We start from the raw sequence: 13,056 nt of genomic DNA on the forward strand, positions 1-13,056 counted from the left end.
TCCCCACCCCCCAATCCCCAGCTCCCACCCGGCCCCAAATATCACAGTGGAGGTTCTTGAAAGTGGCCCAGTGAAATTCCTTTCTGCCTTCTTCCTGCTCTGACCCCAGGTTTATGGCTTAAAAATCAGGGCACTAGGCTGAGGCTGAGCACCCCAGGGGCCTTTGTAAACATGGCAGGTATAGGCAGGGGGAGCTTGGGGAAACTGTAGGAACTGGTGGGGGCAGCCAGAGCCAGGGGTGGACAGTGCCCATGGGAAAGGGGGCATGGGATGGAGGAGGTATGCTCCTCTAACAGAGACTTAGAGGTACAGAGACTGAGAGACAGAGAGGACAGAAATGGGAATAGAAAGAGTGACAGGAAGAGAAAGACTCAGAGAAAGCAAGACAGAGATTGCGACAGAGAAAGATTCACAAAGAAGAGAGACAGGCAGATAAAAAGATGGAGTCCTGCTCTGTATGAGTCAGCGGGCTTTGGGGAGGGGAGGTGGGGCTCGGGGCTCGCAGGGGATGTGCCAGTGTGACAGTAAGTTTATGGTTGTGTTGCATGATGGAGGTGTGCTGGTAATGCAGCACCAGCTCCTTCAGAGACCCGTACAGGTTGTAGGACTCCGCAAAACCCAAGCAAGTGGCCATGTGGTAGATGACACAGTATCACTCTCCACCACCACAGAGCAGGCATAGCAGCCCCGCTGGCTGCTCTCACGGATGAGGAAGGTACCATCCCACTTGCTGTTCAGCATTTCCTCAGCCTGCATGCAGTTGATCTTGCCCACATACCAGGTTCGTTCCTCAAGGTGGGGGAGGTCATCCTCATCTTCCATCAGTGCATACTGGTCTTCATTCTCATTTGTGATTCCCAACCACTCATTGATTTTCTTCTGCCGGGCACTTTTCTGGGTAAACCATACCAGGTACTGGTCTCAAATCTTGCACAGCTGCATGAGGTCTGGCTTCAAGCTATACATGCACTTATCTTAGTTGTCCAAGGCCTGTGTCTGCAGCTCCTGTCCCAGCTTTGTGTGGCTCTCGTGGATCTCTGCTATGCAAGATTTGAGCCGTTCTGAGTTCAGCAGGATTCTCTGTGTCTCTTTTTCATTGCCCTCACGCCAGAAGTGCTCCAGATACTCCTTGCTACACTTCTCTTGAGTCTGGCCCTGCTCTTTGAAGATCTTGATGGTTTCATTGAAGGCTTTGATTGTGGTGTGCTTCATCTACAGTTCCTGGGAGGTGTGTGTGTACTCCTGGTAGAGCTGGTCTTACTCGTGGCTCTTGTCCTCTGCTTCAAACCAAGGTAACAAACAAAACCTTTAATTCTGATCTTCCTCACCGCAAGGGAACATCAAACCTCAATAGAAATAATTTCCCACCAGAAGTCAAGTCCAAATACTGCGAGACTGAGGACTATAGGGCTGATTATGCACATGCACAATAACAGGCTCACGTTCTAGCCATAGGTGCCCAGGCATCCTCCACAATCCCACAATCCTCTAGTCACATACTTCTGGTTTTTCTAGCTCCTCCTTAAATGGTATTTCCTTTAGTCGTGTTGCAAGTCCAAGGCCTCTAGTTGGAGAGAATTTTTTCCTTTCTTTGATATTGATAGCTGTTTACTATTTGGAAACAGTGAAGTTTCAGGAGTACTGCCATTGGCATGAATATGTCGGTCCCAAGCACACTCATGAAACAACCGCCCATACAGTCCACAGTTGGCACTGTCCTTGTTCACAATGAGAAAGTTACTGTGCCAAGCCATTTTCCAATCAGATCTTCCTCTTCCTTCCCCAGCACACTGCAAACCTACCCCAGACCGACCACCCCAACCCCGCAGGCCTTTAAGACCTCCCTTTCTATATCTTCCACATTCCCCCATCAAACTTGCACCCTATCGCATTGCCTACGGGGGCCCTAACCACTCCCTGAGGAGTGGGGCCAGCCTGGACGAGAGGCCATGGTGTTCTTGTCTCTGGTCATTCTGGTCATTACAGTAGCTGACTCTCTCTCTCTCTCTCTCTCTCTCTCTCTCTCTCTCTCTCTCTCTATATATATATATATATATATATATATATATATATATATACCATATTCTCATTTTTATTATTTTATATACTTCCTTTCCTTTTACAAAATCTTTTATTGTTTCCCTTTAAATATTTCCACTACAGATCATGGAACAAAATAAATTGTTTTCTTAGTCTATTTGGTCCATACACTAACTTTTAATTAAATTCCAGCTCTTTTCCATATCATATAACTTCTATCAGTGCTTTCAAAGGTAGACTACTCCTTACCCCGCATAATGTACATTTGATTGAACAGATATGTGAAAATTCTTCTAGATTTCCAGAACTGTTTCCTCATTTCTGTGTAAAAATTCCTGCTTTCTGCTCAATCTATACTTACCTTTGTCATCTTCTAAGGTTCTATTCGTATCACCATCACATTCTCTGTTACCATCCATTCTCTTCATTTCAATTATCACTTATACGTTAATGGCTCTGAGTAGAAATCTAGCCCAGACTTCATTCTATGTTACACATTCATACAGCAAATTGCTTCTTTCTTTCTAAGATTCACATCCATATTTGAATATACTAGTGAATATGTTAAATGAATATTTCAAATGCACTTTTATATCTATTTTTGTTGTATATTAATTTAATAAATATACTAAATAACTACAACATTCCATAAATTGTGCTTGTCACCATATATATGGTTATTAACAAATTAGAATTTAACCTGCCCTCCTGAAGGTTAGTCTTAGTCTAAAATCAAACTTGACTTGGGGTGGTAAACACTCTACCCTCTTCATTCAGCCTATGGCCATCACTGGCCCACTGTAATGTTTCAACCTTGTAATTCAGCTCTCTCACTTTGTATCTTGTACCAAGAAAATTCAATTCCTAACATACTAGAAAAATGATGTATCAAAATGCAAATATAGTTGTACTGCTTATCTATTAAAAACAATTTTATTATTCTTTTTCCACCAAAGAGTAAATGTCAACCTCTCTGACATGACATTAAAAGTCTTTCAAAATCTGGCCCTGCTTTACTCTCTGATCTTATCCCCTAACACTCTCTGTATTACAACTTACACTATGTTAATCATATGTGCACCATATTTAGTAAAGCTTCTAACTTTATATCTTTATAACTGTATTTTACCACATAGGTAACATCTCATCCAGAAAGCATTCCTTGACCAACAATTCTGAATTCTCTGTGTATCCATAACACCATTCACATATCTCTATACCTGTGCATATTCATAATAATACATTATATTGATCTCTGTGTATGTCTGTTGTCCCAAAAGAAGCGATTAACGACAGAGACTGCATTCAGTTCATTTTTGTATTCCTAGAAACTAGGGTGCTTACCATGACTGTTTAATAGATTACAGTTGAAGAAATGAGTAAATCAAATGCCATTCATCTTTCATAATATTATTTTAATTTTCTGTTATATTAGTTCCTTGAGTACACGAACCATGGCCTATTTATCTTTATAATTCTGTTTCTTAGCACAGTGATTTATACATAATAGATAATTAGCAAGTGCTTGTTCCATGAAAAGTTGTGGATGAGAATCAAAAGCATTCCATGTGGCAAATATGACATGATATAGAATTTTTTTAAAAAAATTCAGCACTGAGGGGAAAAAGTAAAACATTTGAAAAAGGCAAAAAGTCCTTATTGGAGATAGTAATTATTAGAAGTCAGTATTTTATTATATTCTAAAAACAATTCTATTGTTCTGATTGTACTGAAGAAGGTTTAATAAGTCACGAGAATGTCTTCACTTAAAATAAAACTGAATATTGCTTTCAAATCAAATCCATTCACTATTGTTAATATGTATGCATCTATCATGACAAACAACAATGAAGTTAAAGACAAAATTTGTACTGACATTGATAAAAACTCATTGTGGCAACAGCAGACTCTTACAAGCTGCTTGCTATGGAGAGCATCAGTGCTCATGGCTACAAGGAGTCTGAAACCCAGAGGTGTATTAGCTGTCACAGCACTGACAAACATAATAGCGAGGTAATGAATCTCCTCCCTGACGTTACAAACAGTAGCCAGTGATTGTTAGGATTGCATTTCTGGTGACCAATTTTTTTAAAAAAAATCTGGGATGTATTTGATAAAAGCAAAAGAGCAGTATTTTATTTATGATATTACTTTTTAAGCAAGCACTAAAGAATTCAAACAAACATTGAAAAGACACCACTTTATAAGTTTTAATACTGTTAGATACAAGAAATATGTTGTAAACTATAAAGCAAACCAATGTATTTATTGGAAAACTGACTTGAGAGCTGAAGGAACTGAATTCTAAAACAGAATCTACCATTTTCTAGCTCTATTTACATTAAACAGATCCATTTATATTACTAATCTTCTTTTTTCCCCTTTTATATAAAGAGTTGTGCAAATGGTTTTCTCAATTATATTTCAAATCTCATATTTTATAATTTTATGAAAAGCCTGTGAAAACAGGCTATATATACCAGGTAATACCTTCTCATTTGGCTCCATGATATTTGAAAGGAGAGGATGAGAGGTAAAATGATGAGAGGAAAAGAAAAAAAATGAACTGCCATTATAAACCTTTTAAATAAAACATTTAGGAAAAACAAGATGGTGGCATAGGTGAACACTTAGACTCACTGTCTCCCACAACCGCATCAAAATTACAACTAAAATTACAACCATCATCCAGAACCACCTGAAACCTGGATGAATGGAAGTCCTACAACTAGAGAAGTAAAGAAGAAAGCACATTAAGACTGATAGGAGGGGTGGAAGCGCTGAACGCTACCCATGTGTGCCACCGTTTTAAACATGAGGGAGATCATCTCTGTGGAGGCTGCCAAGGGGTCACAGCCCCAGGCTACCAGAGCTTGGAAAAGAAGCCCCCATAATTACAGGCTGAAAAACCCAGTGGGGATTAGAGCTCAGTGTCACAGAGGCTGCTGGAAACACTGCTGGTCCTTTTAAAGGGCTGGCACACAAAATGAATTTACAAGGTCCCACTTCCTCTAAGTTCCAGTGTCAGGGTAAGGTTCTAGGGGACCCAGACATATACAAGGAGGAACTGGGTTGTCTGACATCAGGGCAGAATTCGGGGGGCAGATGTCTCCCAGAGAGAGGTGCTTGCAGGGTCATTGTTCCTGTGCTGGGACCACCCTGGGCACAGGCCTGATTGGAAGCCATTTATGTTTGCTTCACCCAAGTGATTCCTGAAACCTTACCCCATCTAATCTGCAGCTCTTTCAACCTGTGGGCAGTAGCTCTTGCATATGAATGGCCAGTCTTTACTCAGGCTTCAGACTTTGCTAAAATCTCTCAAACAAGCTACAGCTGGGTCAGGGAGCTCCAAACCTCTCAATAAAAGGCCCAAGACCTGGCACTAGCACCAGTCTGCCTTGCTTCACAGCTGGGCCTCGCCTGGGCACTTCCAAACCTGATACAAATAGGAGGAATCTGCAGATCTCTTTAGCTCCAGCCAGGTGGCCCCAGCCAGTAGCTGATTTTGCACCTCCTGAGACCCATTGGTCAGCATCAGATCATACCAGATTACCATTTTGCACATCCATAAGCAACACACTCAAGGGGAAGACTTGGTGAGTACCAAAGCCCCACTGAAGCAATCCTGCTTCACAGGGGTGTCTCATGCACAGAAGCTCTCCCACTGTTGTTGCAGCTGGTCCTCACAGCCAATTGGCCTGGAAGTCAATTCCTCCCAGTGACACCAACATCAATCAAGTCTCAACCACAACAAGACTGTGCACACAGCCCACAAAGGGGTGCACCCAGAGCTCCCAGCTCAGGTGACTGGGGAAGCTAAGCCACTAGGCCCTATAGTACACCTACTATACAAGGCCACTCTACAAACTCAAGGAGACATAGCAGCTCTACCCAATACATAGAAACAAACACAGGGAGGCAGCCAAAATGCAGAAACAAAAAAACATGTCACGAATGAAAGAAATGGAAGAAAGCAAACCACTGGATATTGAATTCAAAACCAGGGTTATAAGGTTACTGAAGAATCTTCTTGAGATCTCCAAAAGATTTAGTGAGACTTTCAAGGATCTTAGCGAGAATGCCAAAAAGATGGAAAAGGATCAGTCAGAAATTAAGCAAATACTGACTGAAATAAAGAATAATATACAGGGAGTTCAACAGTACAGTAGAGGATTCTGAGAATCAAATCAGTGATTTGAAATATGAGGAAGTAAAAAACACTTAATCAGAAGAGCAAAATGAATCCAAAAATATGAAGATAATGAAAGGAGTCTCTGGGACAAATTCAAGCGTACCAACATCTGAATTATGGGGGTGCCAGAAGAAGAGAGAGAGCAAGATATTGAAAACCTATTTGAAGAAATAATGACAGAAAACTTCCCCACCTGGTGAAAGAAATAGACTTACAAGTCCAGGAAGCACAGAGAGTTCCAAACAAGAAGAAGTTAAAGAGGCCACACCAAAACATATCATAATTAAAATGCCAATGGCTAAAGACAAAGGGAGGATCTTATAAGCAGCAAGAGAAAAGCAATTAATTATATACAAAGAAGTGCCCATATGACGGTCAGCTGATTTCTCAACAGAAACTACACAGGCCAGAAAATAGTGGCAAGAAATATTCAAAGTGATGAATAGCAAGGACCTACAACCAAGATTACTCTACCCAGCAAAACTATCATATAGAAGGTCAGATTAGGAGCTTCACATACAAGAAAAAAACTAAAGGAGTTCTCACCACCAAATCGGCATTACATGAAATGTTGAAGGCTATTCTTTAAGGAGAAGAAAAAATATTAAAAATATGAACAATAAAAAGGCAATAAACACATACCTATAAACAATTGAATCTAAAAATAAAAGTAAATGAACAAGAAATCTAATGGACAGAATATGCTGGTGAATAAAATGGAATCAGAGGTATGGAAATGGAACAGACTGAAGATTCTCAGAGGGAAGAAGGGTGGGAGAGAGGGAAGAGATTAAACAAAGATCTTATATGCATATATGCATAACCTATGGACACAGACAATAGGGTGGCGAAGGCCTGGTGTGGTGCAGGAACCAGGTCAAGGAGGGTAATTGGGTGAAAAAGAGGGATATCTGTAATACTCTCAACAATAAAGATTAAATAAATAAATACACACATAAAACATGTAAATAATAAAAGGTATTTTTTAATCCCTTTATTATTGCAAGGAAATATCTGACCTTCATTACTTCCATTACTGCATGAATAAATAGGTAGCCTAGTCAAGAACTGTGGCTGTGACAAATAGTAATGGACTTAAGAGGGAAAATGTAGTGTGGCTACCATGAATACTGTAAAAAGCCTCAGAAAAAGAATGATGAATCCTGTCACCCTGTTGTCTTTCAACCCTATGGTTTGTGTCCACCATACGCTAAGGAAGTTGGGTTTTATTCCAAGCATGATGAAGTGCTATTGAAGGATTCTTCTTCTTGTTTTGTTTTGTTTTTAAATCCTCATCTGAGGATATGTTTTCATTGATTCTAGAAAGGGAGAGAAATATCGATGTAAGAAACATCCATCTGTACCTCATGTACATGCCCTGACCGAGGATCGAACCCGCAACCTGGATATGTGCCCTGACCGGGAATTGAACCTGCGACCCTTCAGTGCATGTGATGATGATCTAACCCACTGAGCCACACTGACCAAGGCTATTAAAGAGTTTTAAGCAGAAGTTTATGATTTCATTGTTTAAAAGGTTGCTCTGATGTTGGGAGATAGGCTTGCATGGCTATGGAATTAAGTAGCTGAGATACGGCTGAAATGGGCCAGATGAGAAGTGATAGTGGCTTAGAGTAGGGTGGTTTTAGTGAGATGAAAAGAAGAGGACTAATTCTGAATATATGTTTCAGGTAAAACATGCTGTTTATTATCTCAGTTTGTCCTATGGATCTCTCAAAGCTTTTCATTCTCCTTTGCTGTATCCTGAAGGCAGGAGGCTGAGCATGCTGATTGAGTCACCCATGCTTTCTTTCCAGTATTCTTCCAGCTGGGTTTGGCCAACAGGAGATGCCAGTAGGAAATTGGAAGGTGTGAAGGAACTTTGCATCCCCACACATTACTCATTTCCAGCTTCAGGCTTGAATCTCTGAGAATGCCTGCATTTCTTCAGGAGTGTGGTTTCTCCCATAAAGGCTCCACTCCACCTTCTCGGGTCTTCCTGATACTGATAATAGCCCTTCCTCCCTTTAGCCCCTGGACATTTATGGCTTCCTGTGGTTGTTAGTCCCTGATTGCCTCACCATTCCCTGTTTGTACCATAATTCTTCTCACATCACTATAAGTAGTCCCTTTATTTTTTATTTTTTATTTGAACCCTTTTGGATGAATTCTGCTTCCTTTGGGGACCCTGAATAAAGGAACAGCTGGACTTGTTGATATGCCAGATGTGGAGAAGTGAGGAAAAAGCAGAGTCAAGGTCAACTCTCACATTTCAGGCTTAAGCAACTGGGTGCATAATGGTTGCATTCAGTGCAGTGATGGAGGCTGGGACAAAAATGATTCATTTATGAAACCAATACGCCATCATACAGCAGTGTATGTATCACTAATATGTGCCAGATGAATAGAGGAGGCTAGCAGCTGAGCACCATAGCGCTTAGGTTCATACTTAGTTTCAGAAGAAACCTAATATGAGTTGATATGATTACTATACCAAATGTTTCATATGTGTAATTTTATGTTTTTTTATATTATATTATTTTCACAGAATCCTAACAATCTTAGAATTAAACATTTGATGAAAACATAAAGCAAAATTTAATTGTAATTACATAAAGTTTAGAAAGACTTTTTTTTCACATGATGTAAGGTAAAGGGAAGTGTAAAATTGTTGTCAAACACAAAGGTTGAAAAGGATAGATGCATCTTTACTAAAAAGATATTTAGTTCAACAAGAATCCCATGAGTCCCTTGTATCTCCAAAATAATGACAAGCATAATTTCTAACTAAAATATTTATTAATACAACTACAGGTCTCTCTCTCTCTCTCTCTCTCTCTCTCTCTCTCTCTCTCTCTCTCTCTCTCTCTCTCTCTCTCTCTCTGATTTAGTCTGTTGAAACTATTCTATCAGCCCTAATATTTTAGACATTCATATTGAAAATGATCTAGATTTCTAACCTACACATTTAGCTAGTGATGTTTGGTATCATATTGTTACAATCAATATTTACATAAGCAGGGCTTACAATATTATAGAATAGTGGAAAAAATATGTATTAAAGAGCCTTTAAAAAGTTAACCTCTAAATATGAATTCCTATATATTAATTGTTTTCTAAGCTTTCAATGCAAAAGTTACCATCAACTTAACATCCAATCATAAGCCCAGTATAGCTGTGAAAGGCTGGAAATTGACTGAGATCACTGTATTATCCTGGAAAATGCTTCGTATATTTGGTAAACATATGAAAATTGATGATGGCCATATCACATCTACTCCTCTAACCCTGACCATCACATATAAGCAGAGAACCTAGATTAAGTACCACTCACCCTGACAACTATCACCAGGTTTATTGTCAGCAGGTTTCTGTATATAACAGGTTGTTTTGTCAGTTGAGTTTTAAGTACTTGGGGTGAAAATCACCATAAATATTTGCTCAAGGGCCTTGTTGAGGGCTTTTTTATGATCTATAAATACATCTAAAATTCTGTTATATTCAACAATAGTGGCCAGTGGCTACAGATTAAGTGGTATTTTGAGATCTTTTAAAACTTTACCTGGCAAGAAGTATTTGGCAGAGTAAATGTAAGGATATTTTTGTTTATTTTTTCTTCGGCTTTCTTCAAGATTTTTGAAATCTTTTAACAAAATATATGTATAAATCTGTGCATAAAATAGAATTCTTATAACTCAAACTCTTGTCTTGTTATTTGAGATTCCAGCTGGGTCAATAATGGTTCTGTAAGGAAAAACTTAATATTTTCCCAATTCACATATAGTAAACTAACAAGAGCAATGCCATCAGAAGCTTCACTTTCTTTGTCCTGCCCTTCAAATGTTGTGATTTTGCATGGGCTTTTCTGAGATGATTAATGACAGGTGTGACTGGGAGAAGTAATTATAGGGAGTAACTAAACATTTAAGACCTTGGGAATGAAAGTGGATGATGTGAACATGAAAGTTTTAGTGATGAAGTCAACTTCTCATAAGCACAACATGCTCATGGAAATTTTAAAATAGAATAAAGGTCTAAAAAGTAAGTTTGAAATGAAAGAACATAATTTAATCATTAACCTTTTTACTATGGAGACTAATAGCATATCCTGTGTTGAAAACATTTGTGATTTGGAAAGCTAATTATTCAGATCCCAACAATTTTATATTTCATGTCTAAGCTTCTGGTACATTCTCATAGGCTGTGAAATTGTCTCTGGTATTGAGGTTGTGCGGATGGCTGTTCACATGGTCTGGAAATTCTAAATGGAGCACTCAAATCATTTAATTTTATATCAGTTGTTCATAGGCATCAAATTAGCTCACATGAAGAAGTCCAAAGAGTGACAAAAAGCAATTCCAAGCATCTATTGACTTTCTTCCTGGTTAGTCCTTTTACAGCACTGAAAATTTACCAAAATTGTAAACATCTGGAAAGCAAAAATCACATTTTATATACTGTATCTCAAATAGCATCTAGCTTTGTGCCTCATAAATAATAGCCTTAAAATGAATACATAGAATGACTCTGGTAGAGTCATAGAATCCTTGGAAGAAGATTTAAGAAGGAATTGAGGGGTGTATACCTGAGCATGAACTTTAGAAAAATGAGTTTAAATAATTTCAAAAACAAGTTTGCTTTATCTATTTTGAATTTGCCAAGGACAAGGCTACTTCTCACTTATTACTTTACTTAAAGTAATGAAAATAGGTATCCTTCCATACTAATCATTTTCCACTGGTGCAAACTTAAAAAGAACATAAAACATCAAATTTATTTTTTCCCATTTCATAGCTAATGTTCAATCACTCTCATTTATAAGTCTACCTGATTGTTCTACTTCCTTCTGAATATCTGTTGTTTATGCCATCTGTATCTATCCATCCTACTCCTTGAATTAATAAATATAATTTCTCTGGAAACTGACATACTTTACATTTTTAATCCAAGTAGTTACCTAATGTTTCACTTCTAGCTCCAAAATAGAGAATGTGAATCAAGCCTTGCTAGGCAGTCCATCACATCCCCAATCTCTCTAGTTCTTGGACGAAGTACTAGTATGTCATCAAATCCAAGCCAATGGAACATGTTTTTTGGAAATAGTTGGGGAAAATAACAGGCTGGACCCCAATGAATCAATTACTGCTGACACTACACAATACATAACAAAAACAAACAAACAAGGAACAGGTTCTGAACACATTATTTGAACCCTGGTTCCAGCTGTGCCTGAAATTAGAGCTATTCTAATCTCTTTCAGTTTTATAAACTGTACATTTCCTTTTCTTAATTTAATCTGAGCTAGATTTTCTATAAATTGGAGCTGAAAGTATTCTGACATTGTCTTGCTCAAAGGCAGCATGACATGTAGTGTATTTCTAGCCAATACCCACAAACAATGTCGACTGCAGACATGGCTCAATAGCTATGATTTTCTAAGTGAAGGATCTCCCAGAGTGAAGCTCCATTTGTCATGTCCCTTGTAAACAGAATCTGGAGAGAAGGAAACTGCATGAAATTTTGGCTGCCTGTCACAAATTAGATGTAGATGAAAAATAGCTCCTTTTCTTCAATGTTAATAACACTCATCTGTCCATTATCTTTTGCATAAGGAGTAGTAAGCAATGATTGAATTGTTGGTGGTCACTAACAATAGTTATTTAGAAGCTGTGGGCTTTCCAACAGAGTCAACTCATGAGCATTCAGTCAGAGGAGATTAAATCCACAGGACAGGATGTAGAGCAAGTCACCGTCACCATCAACAGATGCCTATGACCAAGGATCATGTGTAACTCCAATTGGAGACATCTACACTAATAAAAGACAAACATGCAAATTGACCATACCTTTGCTATGCCTTAAAGCCACGCCCACCAGCCAATCAGAGAGACTATATGCAAATTAACCCAACCAAGATGGGGGCCAGCAGCCACAGAGCTGGAGCAAGCAGGAGGCTTGGTTACTACAGTGATGGAGGAAGCCAAGCTTCCCGCCAGCCCTGGCCAGCTCTGAGCTCCACTCAAGGCTACAAAGTTTCAATTATAGAAGGTAAATAAACTCCAGAATAAAAGAAAAAAGAGAGGCTGAGAGCATCCGTCGCAGGGGGGCTTGGCCAGCCTGAAAACGGCCCTCAGCCCCTCACCCAGGATGGTCAGACAACTCAGTTGGGACCCCCACCCTGAAGGGGGTGTGACCAACCTATAAACAGCCATCAGCCCCTCACCCAGGCTGGCCAGGCACCCCAGTGGGGACCCCCACCCTGAAGGGGGTGTCATCAGCCTGCAAACACCCATCAGCCCCTCACCCAGGCTGGCCTGGCACCCGAGCAGGACCCCCACCCTGATCCAGGACACCCTTCAGGGCAAACCAGCCGGCCCCCACCCATGCACCAGGCCTCTATCCTATATAATAAAAGGGTAATATGCAAACTGACCCTAACAGCAGAACGACTGGCAATGACTGGTCACTATGACACACACTGACCACCAGGGGGCAGATGCTTAATGCAGAAGCTGTCTCCTAGTGGTCAGTACACTCCCACAGGGGGAGCTCTGCTCAGCCATAAGCCAGGCTGATGGCTGCCAGCACAGCAGTGGTGGCAGGACCCTCTCCCGCTTCCTCAGCAGCACTAACGATGTCCGACTGCAGCTTAGGCCTGCTCCCTGCTGGCAAGTGGACATCCCCCGAGGGCTCCTGTGCTTCCAGAGGGATGTCTGATTGCCAGCTTAGGCCCAATCCTCCAGAGAGTGGGCCTAAGCCAGTGGGTGGTCATCCCCCGAGGCGTCCCAGACTGCGAGATGGCACAGGAGGGGCTGAGGGACACC

General features: G+C 40.1%; 1 pseudogene; it reads right to left on the minus strand.

The window, feature by feature from the left end:
• Positions 1-409: 409 nt before the first annotated feature.
• On the minus strand, positions 410-2,459 carry LOC118675657 (annotated as a pseudogene).
• Positions 2,460-13,056: the final 10,597 nt, after the last annotated feature.

Source organism: Myotis myotis, unplaced genomic scaffold (genome assembly GCF_014108235.1).
Source record: "Myotis myotis isolate mMyoMyo1 unplaced genomic scaffold, mMyoMyo1.p scaffold_m19_p_2, whole genome shotgun sequence".
NCBI lineage: Eukaryota > Metazoa > Chordata > Mammalia > Chiroptera > Vespertilionidae > Myotis > Myotis myotis.